Source organism: Microcaecilia unicolor, chromosome 4, assembly GCF_901765095.1.
Source record: "Microcaecilia unicolor chromosome 4, aMicUni1.1, whole genome shotgun sequence".
In the NCBI taxonomy this organism is placed as follows: domain Eukaryota; kingdom Metazoa; phylum Chordata; class Amphibia; order Gymnophiona; family Siphonopidae; genus Microcaecilia; species Microcaecilia unicolor.
This window is the reverse complement of record NC_044034.1, coordinates 91,781,489-91,801,731: the sequence shown is the minus strand read 5'-3', so window position 1 is coordinate 91,801,731 and position 20,243 is coordinate 91,781,489. Positions and strand designations below refer to the sequence as shown.

The 20,243-nt window shown below is 43.8% G+C and overlaps 1 protein-coding gene across 1 annotated transcript in view; it reads right to left on the bottom strand.

Moving 5' to 3' along the window:
- Positions 1 to 20,243, bottom strand: part of KPNA3 (karyopherin subunit alpha 3) — a 282,370-nt gene that overhangs the window by 49,291 nt on the left and 212,836 nt on the right. The window lies entirely within an intron of this gene.

Genomic DNA, 20,243 nt, shown 5'->3' with positions numbered 1-20,243 from the left:
ACGTCAGGAGATGTTACTACTCTCTATCTCTATGGCCTCCGAAGCAAGGAGGACGTGTGCGAGTGCCCCAGCCCTTTGTACGTAGCAGCTGCTGTTTAAAAAGTTTTACCTCCTGCTCGGTCGGCAACACTCAAGTCCACCAAGTATAGACGGCGCTTCAGACAGGCTGTGGTTTGCTGTTCCTGTGGTCCCGCCCTTCTACAAACAGGAAATGAGGGCGGGAGGGAGGCGCTGGGCGGCGGAAATCAGAGAGGGGGGTCCTGAGACGAGAGAGAGGGGGTGGAGGTCCTGAGACGAGAGGGGGGAGGGGGAGAAGGGGGTGATGAGGAGGGGTTCGGAGGAGGGGGGTTGGAGGAGGGGGAGGGGGAGGAGGAGTGCGGAGGGGGCCCTGGAACCTTGCTAGTGCCCGTTTCCTGATGGAAACGGGCCTTTTTTACTAGTTTTCAATAAACTGTCTTAGTTCTGAAGTGAATATAAGAGGTTCCACAAGATCAATTAAAATAAAAACCTTTGGACCATCAGAAGGTGGGTATGCTCACACTGTCTCTCTTAGAGAACACTATACATCATCACCATTTGTCCTCATCGGTCCTTCTACCATATTTTTTTCAACAGATTTTTGTTTAAGTATAGTTCTCAAAACTATCACTTAGACAGTTAAGTCACAAACAATAGTAGTTCCCAAATTTCTTCACTAAGCATTTCAACAGTTCAGTACACCTTCGATTCATTATTCATAGAAGCAAGCACTTGTCTCAAAATTATAGTCTCCATTTTAGAATCCACAAACGCCACAGGAACCGAACACAGCACTACGTTTTGCTATTCTACATCAGGAATTGAGTTATATCTCAAAATTAGACTTCAGGCATAATGTTGTTCATGTGGAGGACTATCAGTCTTGAAAAATACCATAGAAGGACTGATGAGGACAACTGGTGATGGTATATGGTGTTCCTTAAGAGGCACAGTGTGAGCATACCCACTTTCTGATGGTCCAAAGCTTTTTTTTTTTTTTTTTTTAAATTGATTTTGTGGAACCTCATATTGATTTGAGAGTTTACCTATATTGAGTTTCCCTATTAACTTTATTGACCACATTTTGTGTTGGATTGTGAAATGTCATACTGGTTGTAAATTTTTTTTAGCAGCTATTTTTGGAATGATACGAGACAGGATGATGACCAATTCTCTTTCCACCTCCAACCACTGAGAAAGTTTTCCATTTTGTAACCACAAACCATCATACAATACATCCAAGGAAATAACTTTTCTGTTGCTCCTTTTAAGTTTCCAGAGAGCTGTCTCTAAGAGTGCTATAAAATAAGATGTCAGCAACAAGAGGGACACAAGACTTCCACAGTAAATCAAACGGAAAAACAAAAATGGTGGAAGGAAAAATTTTCCACGGTAATCAGACAAAAAAATGAAGTCCAAGCTTCTAAAAAAACAAACAAAAAAACCCAAACACAACTCTGTAGGTGGAGAACAGGTATACAATACAGTCTTTATATGACCTGACAGGCCGTGTTTCAGCACAAAGCCTTCCTCAGGGGTCTATAAAGAATAAAACGTCATGTAACACAACATGTAGATACAGGATAAAAAGAATAGATATATCACAAAGATATGTGAAAGAGCAAAGTGATGAAAAGGCAAAAACTAAGAATGAGTAAACACCCAATAGGAACAACAATCACCAAGCGTGATAAAGACATGACCAATGATAAGAACGCTATATATGAATATGTGCACTGAAATATCAATCAGCGTGTGCAGAAAAACAACATGTGGAAAGTGGTAATGGGAGACTATGTTCAATAACAATACAAAAATACATACCACCATAAAAACAACAACGCCAAGCTTTTGAAGTAATCAGTTATCAAAGTTCACCAAAATGAACTGCAGAGGGAGAAAAGAGAAAAGCAACCAAAATGTGCTTGAAATAAATAGATACCCAATTTCAACACATTAAAACAAATAATTAAAGTATCTAATTGTTAAAGAGATAACAATGGCCAAATATATCACAGTGCTCTTTTATGTCAAACAAAGCTAATCTAAAAAGAAAAGAGCCAGAAAAGATATATTGCTATGCAGCTCTATCAACTGGTCGAAAAAAATGCATAGATATATTATGAATACCAAGGTAAAACAAAGTTCCAGAGTAGAAGGGAATGTACCTCTAAATTCACAAGCGACTAACAGAGCACGCCAAAACTTAAAAGGTAACAAAAACCAGACCTATGGCGTCTAGGTAATGTAACAAATAGTAATGTACAAGGTTACTGTCTTGGCAAGATAAAAGTCTGATAAAATACTGCACAGTAGTGTCAATCATTAGGAGTGGCCTAATGGTTAGTGCAGTAGACTTCTTTGATCTCAGCATCCTGGGTTTGATTCCCACTACAGCTTTTTGTGACTCCACTGCCTCAGGTACAAAAACCAAGATTGTGAGCCCTCTAGGACAGAGATAGTACCTGCTTATAATTGGATTGTAAGCCACATTGAACCTGAACTCTGTCTGGGATAATGACGGATACAAATGTCATTAAAAAAAAATCATAAAGTGAGGAAAAAGATGCAATTTCTCAAAAAAAAAAAAAATAAAGCATACCACTGTATGGAAAAAATGTGTCTATGAAAAACACCCAGCTACAAAATGTCTGAACGATACAATCTTAGTTAAGAAAAAAAAAAAAAAAAAAAGTACTATAAAAGGGATATAACAGACTGAGTGTGTTTAACACGGAGCAACACACTGTTTCAAACGCAAATAAAGCATAGTGATAATAAACCAAAACTATAGTCAGATCAATGTGCCACTGTAGCCAAATAAATATGCCACCGTGTGGCACTGTCACAATGTACGATCACTGGTGAAAACAAGGTGTACAAACACAAGAATAAAATGAAAAGAAGGCGGCAATGAACTATAAACGATAAAATATACTGCTTTATTGCAATACCACTAAACACAAGCACATATTGAAATAAACAAGATATACTCTAAAGTGCCATATAATCTGATAATAAATGCCAAAATGAAATAAAATAAAGTGCCAGAACAGAAAAAGTACATAAACCTAAGTCAACAAGCGGCTAGCACACTGAATCCTAGACTGGATGTCAAGTATAGGTCCAGTGGACTTCAGAGTGCACTGATAAAAAAAAAAAAAAAGCAAATAATGACGTGCACATGAATATTAATTTGCATGCTAACGTATGCTGTCTCAGCAGAATAAGACACTGATAGTATACAGCAAGGTAGTTTCTAAATGATGCTTCACATAGTGCAAATATCAAAAAGGAGATATGTAAAAAAAAATTACAATAGCATTTAAACAGTCTCTTAAATGGTGTTTTGCATCCCTACACTTATGTGCACAAATAGAAAGAAAAATGTGTGATTAACAACAAGTGTTTCAACCTTGCTGAAATTAGTGATTTTGGAAGATGATAATCTATGTCAAAACAAGTGATATGCGCAACAAAAAGTGTTAAAAAAAAAAAAAAGAAAAACAAAGGCGAAAGATGACAGAGAAAATATATCAAATAGTCGGTAACAATCAGATCAGAAGCAAATAACATAAATGAACTCAAGATAATATATGACGTTGTAAAAGGTAATCTAAACAGGTATCTAAAAATAAAACATAAAAATATCACAATCCATAATGGTATAAATATACATATACAAGCCATTAAGCTCATTAAAACAGGCAAGATTTTTTATTCTGAAATGTAATTTAAAAGTTGATGAACGTAATGTGAGTTGATGTGTATAGTACACTTTTATATACTATGTTCGTTGTGTAAACAGCAAATAGCCAAAGGCAGAAATGAGTGGATGTGTACAGTTACTACTACTACTATTTAGCATTTCTATAGCGCTACAAGGCTTACGCAGTTCAGTTTTATATACTAAGTTCTGAGAGAGAGGTGCAAGAAGAGTCCCTGAGACAGTGGAGGGTGAGTCGCTCCTTATAGCCAGTGAGAGAGAGAGAGAATGTGTGTATGTGTGTGAGAGAGAGAGAGATGTTAGGAATCCCTATGATAGTGCAGGGTTAGTCGCTCCTTAAAGCCAGTCGTTTTTGAGGTGTGTCTGTGAGTGAGGAGAGGGGGGGGGGGGGGGGGGGGAGGGGAAAAAATGGGAAAAAGGCGAAAAACTTTATGTGCGAGAGAGAGAGAGAGAGCTGCTAGGAGTCCCTGTGATAGTGCAGGGGCTCCTTATAGCCAGTCATTTTTGAGGTGTGTGTGTCTGTGTGTGAGGAGGGGGGGGGGGGGGGGTAAGAGAGACAGGGAAAAGGTGAAGAACTTTATGTGTGAGAGAGAGAGCTGCTAGGAGTCCCTGTGATAGTGCAGGGTCAGTCTCTCCTTATAGCCAGTCGTTTTTGAGGTGTGTGTGTGTGAGGGGGGGGGGGAGAGACAGAATGGGGAAAAGGCGAAGAACTTTATGTGTGAGAGAGAGAGCTGCTAGGAGTCCCTGTGATAGTGCAGGGTCAGTCGCTCCTTATAGCCAGTCATTTTTGAGGTGTGTCTGTGTGTGAGGAGAGGGGGGGGGGGGGGGGGAAAGAGAGACAGAATGGGAAAAAGGCGAAGAACTTTATGTGCGAGAGAGAGAGAGAGCTGCTAGGAGTCCCTGTGATAGTGCAGGGGCTCCTTATAGCCAGTCATTTTTGAGGTGTGTGTGTCTGTGTGTGAGGAAGGGGGGGGGGGGGGGGGTAAGAGAGACAGAATGGGGAAAAGGTGAAGAACTTTATGTGTGAGAGAGAGAGCTGCTAGGAGTCCCTGTGATAGTGCAGGGTCAGTCGCTCCTTATAGCCAGTCGTTTCTGAGGTGTGTGTGTGTGAGGGGGGGGAAGAGAGACAGAATGGGAAAAAGGCAAAGAACTTCAGCTGTGGTGGGAAGGGGGAGGTGTTTCGCTCTAAGCAGCAGGAAAATCGACCACTGTGATGAAAGAGAGGGGATAGCAGTTGTATCCCCATGGCCTGAGTTTTTGCAGCAGGGACACATTTAGCAAAACATTGTTTTTGGTTTTTTTTTTTAATTAACGATCCCCACAGCAAACATGGAGATAGATGGATTGCAACGATGGAACCGACCACTGTGATAACAGAGAGGGGATCAGTTCCCTGTTCGGAGCCACTGTCGGACGATCCCTGCCCGGTGCTCGCCGGTCACCTGTTGCTCTCTGTCCCCACTGGTAATGTTGGGACAGGAGCGCTGGCATGGGGTAGGCCAGGACGCGAGAAGCAGGCGGGCCGGCCCGTGTTTGGCGAGCGACGGCTCCAGGCTGATTTCAACGGCATGGGCGGGACGTACAGAGAAACCTGTGACATGACGTCAGGAGATATCGGTGACGCGCTGTTCTGCGCATGTGCAGCACAGCTGCGCTGTTCTGCGCATGTGCAGCACGTCGGTCACTCTTCATTTATATAGTAGGATACACCCATTTTTACAAAAATATATATATGAATATAAATAGGGCCATAGGTGAACTACACAAAAAGTAAAAAGGTCAAAAAGAAATAACCTGTAACAAAATACATATGTACATATGGTACATACAGAACCAAATGCAATAAAAATATATAACAAAATATATAAGACATAATGTAAAATATAAAAAAAAACAGTAAATAAAAATTGCCTGACAGATATATATCTCTATATCTTAATAAAAACACAATATACAGTACTAAAATTTTTAAAAATATATAAAATGTTCATAAAAAATACATCTCTACATCTTTATTTAACGCAGCAGGATGCACAGAGAGAAAAAGTGGTTATTCTAAGTGAATGTCAGCAAACAGAACAAGATCCGCATGGAGCATGATCATTCTGGACAATGTGAGATGCATCAATTTCAGGCAGGGCTGAGGGTACAAGATGATTTCTGAGACTAGGATTTCTAGGAAAAGCAAAAACAGGGGTAATATCTTTAAAACAGGGATTGTTTGTACTATAAGTACACTAGTGAAAAAGGCCCGTTTCTGACAGAAAGGAAACGGGCGCTAGCAAGGTTTTCCTCGGAGTGTGTATGTTTGAGAGAGTGTGTGTGAGATTGACTGTGTGAGAGAGAGAGTGAATGTGCGAGTGTGTGTGTGACAGAGAGTGAGAGAGACTGGGTGCGAGTGTGTCCGAGAGAGAGAGTGTGTGAGAATCAGAGTGTGTGCCAGGGCCCCCTCCCTCCCAGTTCCAGGGTCCCCCCTCCATCCCTCCGAGTTCCAGGGTCATCCCCCCTCCCTCCAAGTTCCAGGGTCCCTTCCAGTTTCAGGGTCCCCCCTACCCTCCCTCAGAGTTCCAGGGTCCCCCACCCTCCCAGTTCCACAGTCCTCCTCCCTCTCACCCTCCCAGTTCCAGGGTCCCTCCCCCCTCTCACCCTCCCAGTTCCAGGGTCCCTCCCCCTCCCTCCCAGTTCCACGGTCCTGTCCACTCCCTTCCGCCCTCCCTCCGAGGTGCTTGGGGGGGGGGGGGGGTGGGGGTTGCTATTTGCTGTCAACCTAAGGAGACACTGCTTCTGGCATCCACCAACTAAGTCCTGTCCGGACCCAGAGGCAGCTGGAGCTCCCTCATACTCTTTCAGTGGCACACATTGACAGGCAACGGCAGGGCTGACGCAGCCACGGGCACTTACCTGGATAAACTTTGTATTGTTGACAAATGATCTGAAAATACAGAGTTTAAAACTGCTGTTTCTACCATGTAGAATAATTTTTAAAGCTGTTTTAGTGATATTTAATTTAGATTTCATGATATTCATATGTACAGATGGGAAGCTTTCAAATAAATTTAAAAGGTGTGCAGTAAGAATCCAAAAACAAAAACCTTTTGTCCTTTACCTGGTTAAGGCGCAGTTTATCCAGTAGAAACAGCTTTAGACGTGTTTCAGATGGAAGGAAAAAATAAATGACGATATGGATCAGCAGCTCCTAGGTGTGCTTGGTTTTGAGTGTGTGGGAATGACGGCTGTGTTGGTGAGTGGAAACAGAGATTAACCAATGGGCTTCCTTGTTTACAGTATAGTTGATTGGGTCACTTCCACTTGTGTATAGTAATCGTCCTGCAGCATGGCCGGAGTCGGGGAGGAGAGGGAGGGTGGCGGAACGGTCAGCGAGCGGTTGCAGGAGGGTGGGTGAGGGGGACTGTGGGCTGGGAGACGGGGTCCAGCAGTGATTTTGCTTGGTTTTGAGTGTATGGGAATGACGGCTGCATTGGGGAGTGGAAACAGAGATTAACCAATGGGCTTCCTTGCTTACAGTGTAGTTGTCGTCATTATGACCTGCCCTCAACGTCATCACGTTTGACGCATGGGCAGGGCAGACACTCATGGAGGAAAAGCGAACTCAGCCACTTCACTTTTAGAACGTTGGGAAAGTGAGGCTTCATTAGAACGTTGGAGGTGCGTTTTATATAGAGAGTTAAGTACATAAGCACCGCCATACTGGGAAAGACCAAGGGTCCATTAAGCCCAGCATCCTGTCTCCGACAGCAGTCATTCCAGGCTTCAAAAACCCGGCAACCCCCCCCCCCCCCCCAAAAAAAAAAAAATAAAAAATAAAAAATTTATAATGTTCAATGGACTTTTCCCTCAGGAATTCTCTTAAAGCTAAGTCCCACAGATGAAAATTGGATTGTGCATACAAGGTCAGGTGGAGTCTTTTCTTGTAGCCGGTTTTCAGCAAGTCTTCTCTTGATTGTCCACTGGTTTTCTGATATCCATCCATGATATACTTTTCCGAGTATCCTCTATATGCAAATTTCTCCACAACAGCCTTTGATTTTTGATGAAAGTCATCTTGCTCTTTACACAAAGCGAAGTTACTTACCTGTAGCAGGTATTCTCCGAGGACAGCAGGCTGATTGTTCTCACATATGGGTGACGTCCACGGCAGCCCCAGGTCCGGAAAATCTTTCTAGTAACAAAAGTTGCTAAAGCTTTTGAGCGTGCAGGTGCGCGCACCGCACATGTGTGGCCATCCTCCCACCCGTCGCGCGAGAGTCCCGCTTCAGTCAACTTATGAAGCAAAAACATAGAAAACAACAACTCCAAAGGGGATGCGGGCGGGTTGGTGAGAACAATCAGCCTGCTGTCCTCGGAGAATACCTGCTATAGGTAAGTAACTTCGCTTTCTCCGAGAACAAGCAGGCTGCTTGTTCTCACATATGGGTATCCCTAGCCCCCAGGCTCACTCAAAACAACAAACAGGGCCAATTGGGCCTCGCAACGGCGAGGATATAACAAAAATTGGAAGAAACATCTGAGTTTGCAGCCTGGAACAGAATAAAAATGGGCCTAGGGGGGTGGAGTTGGATTCTAAACCCCAAACAGATTCTGCAGCACCGACTGCCCAAACCAACTGTTGCGTGGGCTATCCTGCTGAAGGCAGTAATGAGATGTGAATGTGTGGACTGATGACCACGTCGCAGCCTTGCAAATCTCTTCAATAGTGGTTGACTTCAAGTGGGCCACTGACGCTGCCATAGCACTAACACTATGAGCCATGACATGACCCTCAAGAGTCAGCCCAGCTTGGGCGTAAGTGAAGGAAATGCAACCTGCTATCCAATTGGAAATGGTGTGTTTCCTGACAGCCACTCCCCTTCTTTTGGGGTTGAAAGAAACATTTGGGCGGACTGTCTGAAGGGGCTTGTCCGTTCTACATAGAAGGCCAATGCTCTCTTGCAGTCCAATGTGTGCAACTGACGTTCAGCAGGGCGGGTATGAGGACCGGGAAAGAAAGTTGGCAAGACAATTGACTGTTTCAGATGGAACTCCGACACCACCTTCGGCAAGAACTTAGGGTGAGTGCGGAGGACTTCTCTGTTATGATGAAATTTAGTATAGGGAGCATGGGCTACCAAGGCTTCAAGCTCTGACCTACGAGCTGAAGTAACAGCCACCAAGAAAATGACCTTCTAGGTCAAATACTTCAGATGGCAGGAATTCAGTGGCTCAAAAGGAGGTTTCATCAGCTGGGCGAGAACGATGTTGAGATCCCATGACACTGGCGGAGGTTTGACAGGGGGCTTTGACAAAAGCAAACCTCTTATGAAGCGAACTAAAGGCTGTCCAAAGATAGGCTTACCCTCCACACGATAATGGAAAGCACTAATTGCACTAAGATGAAATCTCACGGAGTTGGTCTTAAGACCAGACTCTGACAAGTGCAGAAGGTATTCAAGCAGGGTCTGTGTAGCACAAGAGCGAGGATCTAGGACCTCGCTGTCACACCAGATGACAAACCTCCTCCATTTAAAAGAGTAACACCTCTTTGTGGAATCTTTCCTGGACTCGGGAGACATCCTCAGAAAGACCCAAGGAGGCGAAACCTACGCCCTCAACATCCAGGCCGTGAGAGCCAGAGACTGGAGGTTGGTATGCAGAAGCGCCTCCTCGTTCTAAGGGTTGGAACACACTCCAATCTTCACGGTTCTTCGGAGGACAACTCCAGAAGAAGAGGGAACCAAATCTGACGCGGCCAAAAGGGCACAATCAGAATCATGGTTCCGCAGTCTTGCTGGATTTTCAGCAAAGTCTTCTCCGCCAGAGGTATGGGAGGATACGCATACAGAAGGCCTGACCCCCAATGTAGGGAGAAAGGCATCCAAGGCTAGCCTGTCGTAGGCCTGAAGTCTGGAACAGAAGTGAGGGACCTTGTGATTGATCTGAGTGGCACTCTCGGAAGATATTGCGGACAACTGCCCTGTTGAGAGACCACTCGTGAGGTTGCATTATCCTGCTCAACCTATCGGCCAGCCTGTTATTTACGCCTGCCAGATATGTGGCCTGGAGAAACATAGCGTAACGGCGGGCCCGAAGCCACATCTGGACAGCTTCCTGACACAGGGGGCGAGATCCGGTGCCCCCCTGCTTGTTGACATAGTACATGAAAGCCTGGTTGGCTGTCTGAATTTGGACAATTTGATTGGACAGCCGATCTCTGAAAGCCTTTAGAGTGTTCCAGATAGCTCGCAACTCCAGGAGATTGATCTGAAGACCTGATTCCTGAAGGGACCAAGCTCCCCGAGTGTGGAGCCCATCTACATGAGCTCCCCACCCTAGGAGAGATGCATCTGTGGTCAGCACTTTTTGAGGCTGAAGAATTTGTAAGGGACATCCCAAGGTCAAATTGGATTGAATTGTCCACCATATCAGGGAGTTGTGAAAAGCGTTGGACAACAGGATTGCATCTTCTAGATCCCCCGCTGCTTGATACCACTGGGAAGCTAGGGTCCACTGAGCAGATCTCATGTGAAGGCGTACCATGGGAGTCACATGAACTGTGGAGGCCATATGGCCCAGAAGTCTCAACATCCGCCAAGCTGTTATCTGCTGAGACGCTCTGGCCAAGGAAACCAGGGACAGAAGGTTGTCCGCCCTCACCTCGGGAAGATAGGCCCGAGCAGTCAGAGTCCACTGATTGTTACATTTGTACCCCGTGCTTTCCCACTCATGGCAGGCTCAATGCGGCTTACATGGGGCAATGGAGGGTTAAGTGACTTGCCCAGAGTCCTATGAATTCTAGTTGTTGAACTGGAAGGACATGGGACTTTGGGTAATTTAGAACAAACCCGAGTAGCTCCAGGAGTTTGAGAGTCATCTGCATAGACTGTAGCCCCTGCCTCCGAAGTGTTCTTCACCAGCCAATTGTCGAGATAAGGGAACACATGCACCCCAGCCTGCTTAGCGACACTGCGACCGCCAGGCATTTGGTGAATACCCGGGGCGCAGAGGCGAGCCCAAAGGGCAGCACACAATACTGAAAGTGCTGTGTTCCCAGACGGAATTGAAGATACTGTCTGTGAGCTGGTAGTATCGGGATATGAGTATAAGCATCCTTCAAGTCCAGGGAGCATAGCCAGTCGTTTTTCTGAATCATGGGAAGAAGGGTGCCCAGGGAAAGCATCCTGAACTTTTCTCAAATCAGATATTTGTTCAGGGCCCTTAGGTCTAGGATGGGACGCATCCCCCCTGTTTTCTTTTGCACAAGGAAGTACCTGGAATAGAATCCCAGCCCTTCTTGCCTCGGTGGTACGGGCTCGACCGCATTGGCACTGAGAACAGCGTAGAGTTCCTCTGCAAATACCTGCCTGTGCTGTAAGCTGAAGGACTGAGCTCCCGGTGGGCAATTTGGAGGTTTGGAGATCAAATTGAGGGAGTATCCCTGCAGGACTATTTGAAGAACCCACTGATCGGAGGTTATAAGAGGCCACCTTTGGTGAAAAAATTTTAACCTCCCCCCGACCAGTAGATCGTCCGGCACAGACACTTTTATTGCGGCTATGCTCGCCTGGAGCCAGTCAAAAGCCTGTCTCTTGCTTTTGCTGGGGCACTACAGGGGTCTGTTGAGGCGCATGCTGTTGATGTGAACGAGCGTGCTGGGGTTGAGCCTGAGCAGGCTGGCGGGAAGGTGGATTGCACCTACGCTTACTATAAGCATAGGGAGCATTCCTCCTTCCTCCGTCCATAAAACAGTCTACCTGATGAGGTAGATGCTGAAGGCGCTCCTTTGGAGAGTTTGTCGAATGCGGTTTCCCGCTGGTGGAGCTGCTCTACCACTTGTTCGACTTTCTCGCCAAAAATATCATCCCCCCCCCCCCCCCCCGGCAAGGAACATCCACAAGCCACAAGGTCAGAGGCACGCAGCCATGAGAGTCTGCGCATCACTATACCCTGAGCAGGGGCTCTGGATGACACATCAAAAGAATCGTTAAGTACCCCTGGACAGGAATTTACGACATGCCTTCAGCTGTCTGACCACCTCCTGAAAAGGCCTGGCCTGCTTCGAAGGGAGCTGATCGACCAGGTCCGCCAGTTGCTTCACATTATTCCGCAAGTGAATGCTCGTGTAGCGCTGGTAGCATTGGATTTTGGATATGAGCATAGCTGACTGGTAGGCCTTCCTCCCAAAAGAGTCCAAAGTCCAAGCCTCCCATCCAGGGGGTGCCGAAGCGAAATCTCTCGTACTTTTGGCTCTCTTGAGAGCAGAATCCACAACCCCCGAATCATGAGGCAACTGGGCCTTCATCAACTCCGGGTCCCCGTGAATCCTATACTGGGACTCGACCTTCTTAGGAATGGTGGGGTTAGATAGTGGTTTCACCAGTTTCTCAACAGTGTCTGTTTAAGGACAATATGTAGAGGAACAGTGGATGACTCCTTAGGTGGGGAACATCTCAGCCCTGGGCTCATCCTCAGTTACCACCGGGAAGGGAATGGCCGTAGACATTTCCCGGACAGAGGACGAGAAAGACAAACTCTCCAGGGGAGAAGGCTTTCTCTCTGGCGAAGGAGTAGGGTCAGAGGGAAGGCCACAAGACTCCTCAGAAGAAAAATATCTTGGGTCTTCCTCTGCCTCCTACGAGGCCTCTCCTTCGGTATTGGACAGGAGTTCTCCGACTGCAGTCCGAAGCCGAGCCTGTCTCGACGCCGAGGAGCTATGTCCTCGATGGCAATGCTGAGAAGTTGACTCCCGGGCCGGCGGCAATGAAGCTCCCTTCATCGACGCCAATGGTCAGCCAACTTGGGGGGCAGCCGAGGCCGCAACCGGCACCGTCGAGGGCCTCACCACAGGCGGGGAGCCAGCCGCTGCATCTATCGACGGTACCGTCGGCGTAAGCACCCCTAGTACCGGAACAGACGGTCGCAGCAGCCCTTCCAGGATCCCTGGATGAATGGAGTGGAGGCGCTCATCAAGAGTGTCTGTCGAGAAAAGCTGTGGAGTCGGTACAAGAGTCGAGGCCAGAATCTGCAGAGGAGGTGGTGGTACCGGGCTGTCCGGAGACTGGCACAGACACCTCTTGTATGGAGGGTGAGTGGTCCTCCAGACGTCGACGCTTCACGGGTGCCAATTCCCTCGACGCCCCGGAGCTCTCGGTACCGTGACGAGAAGGGGACTGACGGTGCTTCTTCGCCTTCGCTCGAGGCACATCACCGGTACCCCTCGGTACTGACGAGGACGTGGAATCCACATGCCTCTGCGGGGTCGGGTCCGAAAGGGGTCGGTCCTGATGGGCCTGTACCGCAGGAGCCCTCGAGGCAGGTGGAGACCCACTCGATGGTTCACTGCTGCCAGCATGTGATGGTCTCTGCGCTCCCGAGGTCGATGCACTCTCCGGTGCCGACATCGACACCGCCGCTGCTGACCTTGGTACCGCTGTCGACATCGAAGTACCGGGCAAAGCTGCAAACAGGCATTCCTGTTGAGCTTGTCTTGACGCTTGTGTCCGCGTGAGGGTCGGTACCTGAGATTGCCCAGTTGCACAGAGTACACTTCTTGAAGCCGCTGGCAAGCCTCAATGTCATCGACGGAAAAATAGCGGCGGCGAAATCAAAATTCACGATGGTGCCAAAGGAAAGGCACAAAAAGGGAGAAAACCCGTACGGGCGGCCAAAATGGCCACACACGACGATGAAAGGAAACTTGAGGGCAAAACTAAAGAAACTAAGGAAAACTTTTTTTTTTTTTTAAAGAAAAAACGAAACAGCTCGTTCCCGAGCACAAATGGAGAGAAAAAAAACCCAGCGAAAGCCGGCTAAAAAACGAAGGCTCTTCTTTTCTGGGGCACAGAACCGCCATAAACAGCTGCTCTTGACTGCGGAAAAAGGAAGACCGAAGCGGGACTCTCGCACGACGGGTGGGAAGATGTGCGCGCACCCGCGCGCTCGAAGGCTTTAGCAACTTTTGTTGCTAGGAAGATTTTCCGGACCTGGAGCTGCCGTGGACGACACCCATATGTGAGAACAAGCAGCCTGCTTGTCCTTGGAGAATGTATAATCTCAAAAACTGACAGAATGATTTTTCTTCAGTGCTGTTATGATAGCTCAAGAAGTGCAGATAACTATTGTCATCAGTTGGCTTCCTATAAAGTGTTTTAATAAAACTATATTTTCCTTTCTTAATCAAAATGTTAAATAACAGTATCTGCTGGGCATCAAATTGCATTTTGAATTTCAAATGTGGGTTGCAATTAAGCCAGATAAGAAAACAGCTCAATTTCAAATTTGGGTCCCAATTTTCAATTAAGTCAGATATATTTGTGTCGCAATTAAGCCAGATGAGAAAATTGAGTCGATCACTGCTACCTTTCCAGAGGATGAAGACGACATCTATGTATCTCTTATATAGACGAACCTCATTTTGAAAGGGATGTTTAGTCAAATGTAACTTTTTTGCAACATAGAGATTTGCTATGTCAGGGGCCATTACCACTTTCCACATGTTATTTTTCAGCACTTTGCTGATTGATATTTCAGTTCACATATTCATATATAGCTTTATAATCATTAGTCAAGTCTTACTTTATCACTCTTGGTGTTTGTTGTTCCTATTGGGTATTTATTCATTCTTAGTTTTTGCCTTTTCATCATTTTGCTCTTGCACATATCTTTGTGGTATATCTATTCTTTTTATCCTATCTATACATTGCGTTACACGATGTTTTGTTGTTCTCTATAGACCCCTGAGGAAAGCTTTGTGCCGAAACACAGCCTGTGTCAGGTCATGATTCTTAGACTGTATACTTGTTTCTCCACCTATTGAAGAAGAAGAGTTTAAGAAGCTTGGACTTCATTTTTTGTCCGATTACCTTGGAACATTTTTCCTTCCACCCTTTTTGTTTTTCCATAAAATAAAGAAGGGGTAGTTTTTATCTAGCGTCCTCATGTCACCCAAGGAAATAAAAGCATATGGATGGTCCACTTTTATAAGAAAAAAGTATCCGGAAAGTATGGAAGAAAGGAGAGTGTTAAAATGGGGGTAAAATAGTACCTCAGGGCTGTGCTTCCTGAAGAAACCATACTGAGATGAATCCAAAAGAGAATTTTTTTTGTCAAATAATCCTCCAATTGCAAATAAAGTGGTTTCTCAACAATTTCTGCCAACAATGGCAAATTTGAAATTGGGTGATAAGAGAACACATCACTTCCCAATGCAGGATTCTTCAATACTGGACACACAGTGGCAACCTTCAGGTCATCTGGAAACATCCCATTCAATAAGATTAAATTCACAAAGTAAATATAGGAAGTACAAGTCTTTTCATTTGGTGTAACAAAAGTGGGCTACAAATGTTCCCAGAGGACCTAGTAAGATAGACACTTTTGTAGATTTACTTGTACTTCACTCTTACCCATTGCTGCAAACTCCTCCCATTTCTTATGACATCTTATATAAACACATCTGATAAATCAAATACTGGCAAGAAAAACATTTTGTATTCTTGTTTTCAAAGAAACCAAAGAAGTCAATGACTGCACAACTGAATAAAACTCCTTTTGACAACTCAGATTAATTAATCTTTTGATAATACTGATCACACTCCCTAATAAGTCATCCTATATTCATTCAGCTCTAAAATTCTCTCTTACATCAACATCACAAATCTTCCTCCACTCCCTCTCTACACGACAAAGTTCACATTACATTTTCCACAGACAGGGAGTGAACCAAGCTTACTAGATTCCATAAAAAACACATTTCTTTGGAGCAACAATATCTGATGCAGCATTCAAAAATGAATTCCAGCGTCCAGCCAGATCTTCAACTCTGATCTCTTCCAGGTTTCCCAGTAAATGGTCCCACAACCATCAAAGATAGTGGATCAACCCTAGGCCTGACTGACTTAGTAACCCCAGAATTTAAAATGACAAGTCAGCCCAGGCACTGAAAAATAGCACAACAACAAAAAATGATCTGTACATAACATTGGCAGGACATCCACAGTAATCTTTGAACACCACTCCAATGGTATAAGTAATATATCCAAAATATGCCCCACTGAATGGGTGGTCTGATCCACTACCTGATATAAAATCAATGCTGCTAAAGTATCAAGAAATACATGGGAAATGGTAGTCCCTGGAACAGTTGGAATACTAAAATCCCCCAAAATTATCAATGAAGATAAATCAACCAGAATAGTACCCAGAATACTCAAAAACAGTGAACAATAGCATCTGTGGAGGACAATACACTAAACAAATAGTCATCAGAGAATTTTTTAAAACCAAGATATCTGCTACATCAGCATGTCCCTCATAACACTTGACAAACCCCAACTCCTCCCAATAAATTATTAAAACTTCACCCCCTCCCAAATTCCTTGCAAACCCAATCCCAAACATAACCTACAGGACAGCAGCATTTCACTAACACTCCTGACAATTCTAATCATGATTCAGTAATTGCTAAAATATCTAACCTGTGCTGTCAATAAATCAGCAATCTATATTGTCTTATTTCAAATAGAGCGTGCATTCGACAAACCCATTTTCAATGTATTGCAGACTCAGGAAAGATGTCAGGAAGTATTTCTTCACGGACAGGGTGGTGAACGCTTGGAATGCCCTCCCGCGGGAGGTGGTGGAGATGAAAATGGTAACGGAATTCAAACATGCGTGGGATAGGCATAAAGGAATCCTGTGCAGAAGGAATGGATCCACAGAAGCTTAGCTGAAATTGGGTGGCGGGGGGAAGAGGGGTTTGGTGGTTGAAAGGCTAGGATAGGGGAGGACAGACTTATACGGGGTCTGTGCCAGAGCCGGTGATGGGAGGCGGGACTGGTGGTTGGGAGGCGGGAAATACTGCTGGACAGACTTATACGGCCTGTGCCCTGAAAAAGACAGGTACAAATCAAGGTAAGGTATACACATATGAGTTTATCGTGGGCAGACTAGATGGACCGTGCAGGTCTTTTTCTGCCGTCATCTACTATGTTTAGCCTGCCTTTCCAAATACTCAAGGCAGCTTTTTAGTAATTCCTATACAATACACCACATTCCAAAAGATCTTACTAAGCTGGAATCTATACCAATAGAGAGAAGAAATCAGAAAGGACCTGTCCCATACCAATTCCTCTTTCCCACACCATGCACATTAATCACATCCCACAGGTTTGATAAAATTCCACTATGAATCCATCTGGCACTTGCGACTTAAACAAAAAAGTGCTCTACTTACTAAAAATGTGTTAAAAACCAGGGGGAAAAAGTGGTTAAAAAAACCCAACTAGTCACTAGATTATCTGATACTTCCCATCTTACTCAATTAGATGGGGCTATAACCCCTACAGCTGCTGAATTGGCAGCATACTTTCAGGATAAACTCAAAGGCTAGAGTTTTATTCTCAATCTGTGAGGTTACAACTAGCTCTTTTGAAACAGTGGCTGATAGGAATCGGATAGATTTCTTGCCTATTGATTGGACATTATTTAAATCATTGTTCCACAAATATGCTAAGCCACACTGTATGCTGGATCCTTTTCTGTCTTCTTTGATAAATATACCTCCTATTGAGTTTTTGATTATGCTGTTTCATTGGATTCAATTTTGGCTTATGTCAGGGCTCTTTCTGTAATGGTATCAGTTTATTACTGAAATATGTAGCATATTTGCTGGATTATATATACACCAATATATTTGTGCAGCTTTTATATATTTGACACTGCAGCAGAGAGAATAGTTTCATTTCAAGCCCCTCTCTCCCCATCCCTTTTTCTGGAAACTTCTGATAGCAGGGATAGTAAATTACAAACACTTAACAAAAGACAAAAGAGAGATATATAACTCTCTCTCTGCCCTCCCACCTAAAAGGACTGAACAAAAGCATGACTAAGGTGGGTACCTGGACGCTCATCAGGACATCTCTGAAAACCAAAGACCCAAGAGACAAAGTCTGGAGAAGCCATTGAAGACAAAGAACTCAGAGGAAAAGCATAAACAGGACATTTGCTTGTCAAAGGTATACCTGCCCCTCCCATCAGCTTTCAGACATGTGCAGAAAAGAAGGACTTATAATGTGGTCATGTGAACAGACTACATTAACCATAATGCCTTGCAAAATATCCAGTGGAGGAGTGGCCTAGTGGTTAAGGTGGTGGACTTCGGTCCTGGGGAACTGAGGAACTGAGTTTGATTCCTGGCACAGGCAGCTCCTTGTGACTCTGGGCAAGTCACTTAACCCTCCATTGCCCCATGTAAGCCGCATTGAGCCTGCCATTAGTGGGAAAGCGCGGGGTACAAATGTAACAATAATAATACACACACCATGCTTCTCTGCTAACATTATAAAAGGCCTGGAAACAGCCCAGCTCACTCTCTTGGAACCTGCCTCCTCTTGGAACCTGCTGCTCTCTTTGGGGTCTCCTGATGCCTCTTGCTCCTGAACATGTGCTCATCAATCAGCTGGACCACAGAATGCTTGTAACAAGGACTTGTAAGTTAACCTACCTGCTACTTTGTTCTATTTTATGCACAAATTCTCTGTTCTAAGATCCTTTTAAAAACCTACCTCTCGTGTGCAATTGTATATTAAATCAACCTTTTTGAAGCTAAAAATACGGTCTCTTTGTGTTCTGAGTATATGGTATCTTTTATATATACTTAATTTATTTAATTTATTGCAATTATCACCTTTGGTGATTGGTGGAGAAATTAATATCCTAAAACTTATAAATATAGCACCTGCTCTTAAATTATAAACAGTAGCGAGTGCTCTAGAGCTCTTTCCCCCAAGACAAATCATTTCTTGTAACATTTCCAGAAAGATTAGGAGAAGTTATAACACCCATTATGAAGGATGTGAAGGTCTAGTTATTTAACTTCTAATTACAGACCGGTTGCATTAATACCTTTTTTTAGTTAAATTAATGGTGGGTTTAGTTTGTAACCAGCTTAACTCTTTGATGCAATATGATGCTCTTCACTTAACCAATCAGGCTTTCAAACATGGCATAGTACAGAAACAGTGCCTATTTATGATACTGTTCAATGTGTACTATGTCAAAATGGTAATGGTTTAATTTAATTCTACAGCTTGACTTGATCGTCAGCTTTTGATTTGGTGGATAATGACATTTTGCTTTCCGAACTTAATCATGTAAGTATTGATGGTAATGTACTGAAGTGGTTTAGAGAATTTTTGGTTTCTAGGTCATATAAAGTAAAACACAATGGAAAGTTATCGGATAGTTGGAGAAATCCATGCGGGGATCTCCTCTGTCACATACATTATTTAACATCTCACATTCTTTGGGTTTGGAACTTACTAGAGAGAGTTACACTACTTAAAGTTATGCTGACAATATTACAGTATTAATTTCAATCTATTCATCTGTAAATTCAGTATCATCAGTTAAAGATGTTTAGTATTGATTAGGTCCTGGATGACAAGCTATCGACTCAAGTTAAGTAACAATAAGACCAATTTTTTACTTTTTGACAATAATCCTGACCCTTTAGTGGACCATATAAGGATGGAACAAACTAAGTACTCACTTCTGTAATGAAGTTATTGGGGGTTTATGTTGATTGGAACGTATCTCTTGACTGTCAACCTACTGCTTCAAGAGCTCTCTCTTTTGAGGAATTTAAGAGGTATAAAAGTATTCTGAATTTGAGCAGTATAGACTGATACAGGCTTTGCTTCTGTCTAAGTTGGACTATTGTAATCTTGTTTATTTGGGTACACCTGGACAAGTTATTCGGTGATTGCAAACATGGTGGTCCGTTTGATTTTTTTTTCATTACAGCAGCAGGATAAAATCTCTTCATATTTTATACTGGTTGCCTATAGAGGCAAGGATTATGTCCAAAGACCTTGAATGGTGAATGCAAAATTTATATATTGGATTATTTGGAATTTAGGGATAGGGATAGTTCTTTTCACAATTTGTCCTTCCATCTATTAAGGGAGCAAAGAGATTTAAAATGTTTGATAGACTTCTTGCAGTTCGAGTATCAAAGTCTTGGAGTAGTTTTAATACTTGTTTTGATGCTCAGTTATTTTTTTCTTATTTAAGGAAAATGTAAAAACCTCTTTTCAAGAAGTTTGTTAAGATTAGTTCTTGAATTAAGATTCTCTGCTCATTTCTTTATTTCCTCAAGAGACTATCTTGGTTTTTTAAATTACTGTAAACTGCTAAGAAACTGAAGGTATCAGCAGTATAGAAGTATACTGTAAAGTAATGTAAATGATTGCACAGAACATGAGGTACCAGGCTCCAAGTTGCATCATCTGAAAACAGAACAAAATATGCTACTTTCAAGAATGTGAATTCAAAAGGATTACTATTCACAATTTGCCCTGAAGTGAATCATTTAACTTCAATTTATCCATGCACGTCCATAAAGGCTCTAAGCTTTTACATAGCATAACATACAGAAAATCACTGACAATTACATTAAGATTCCCCTTATCTCTCTATCTCCAAATTCATAAAAAGCAGCCTT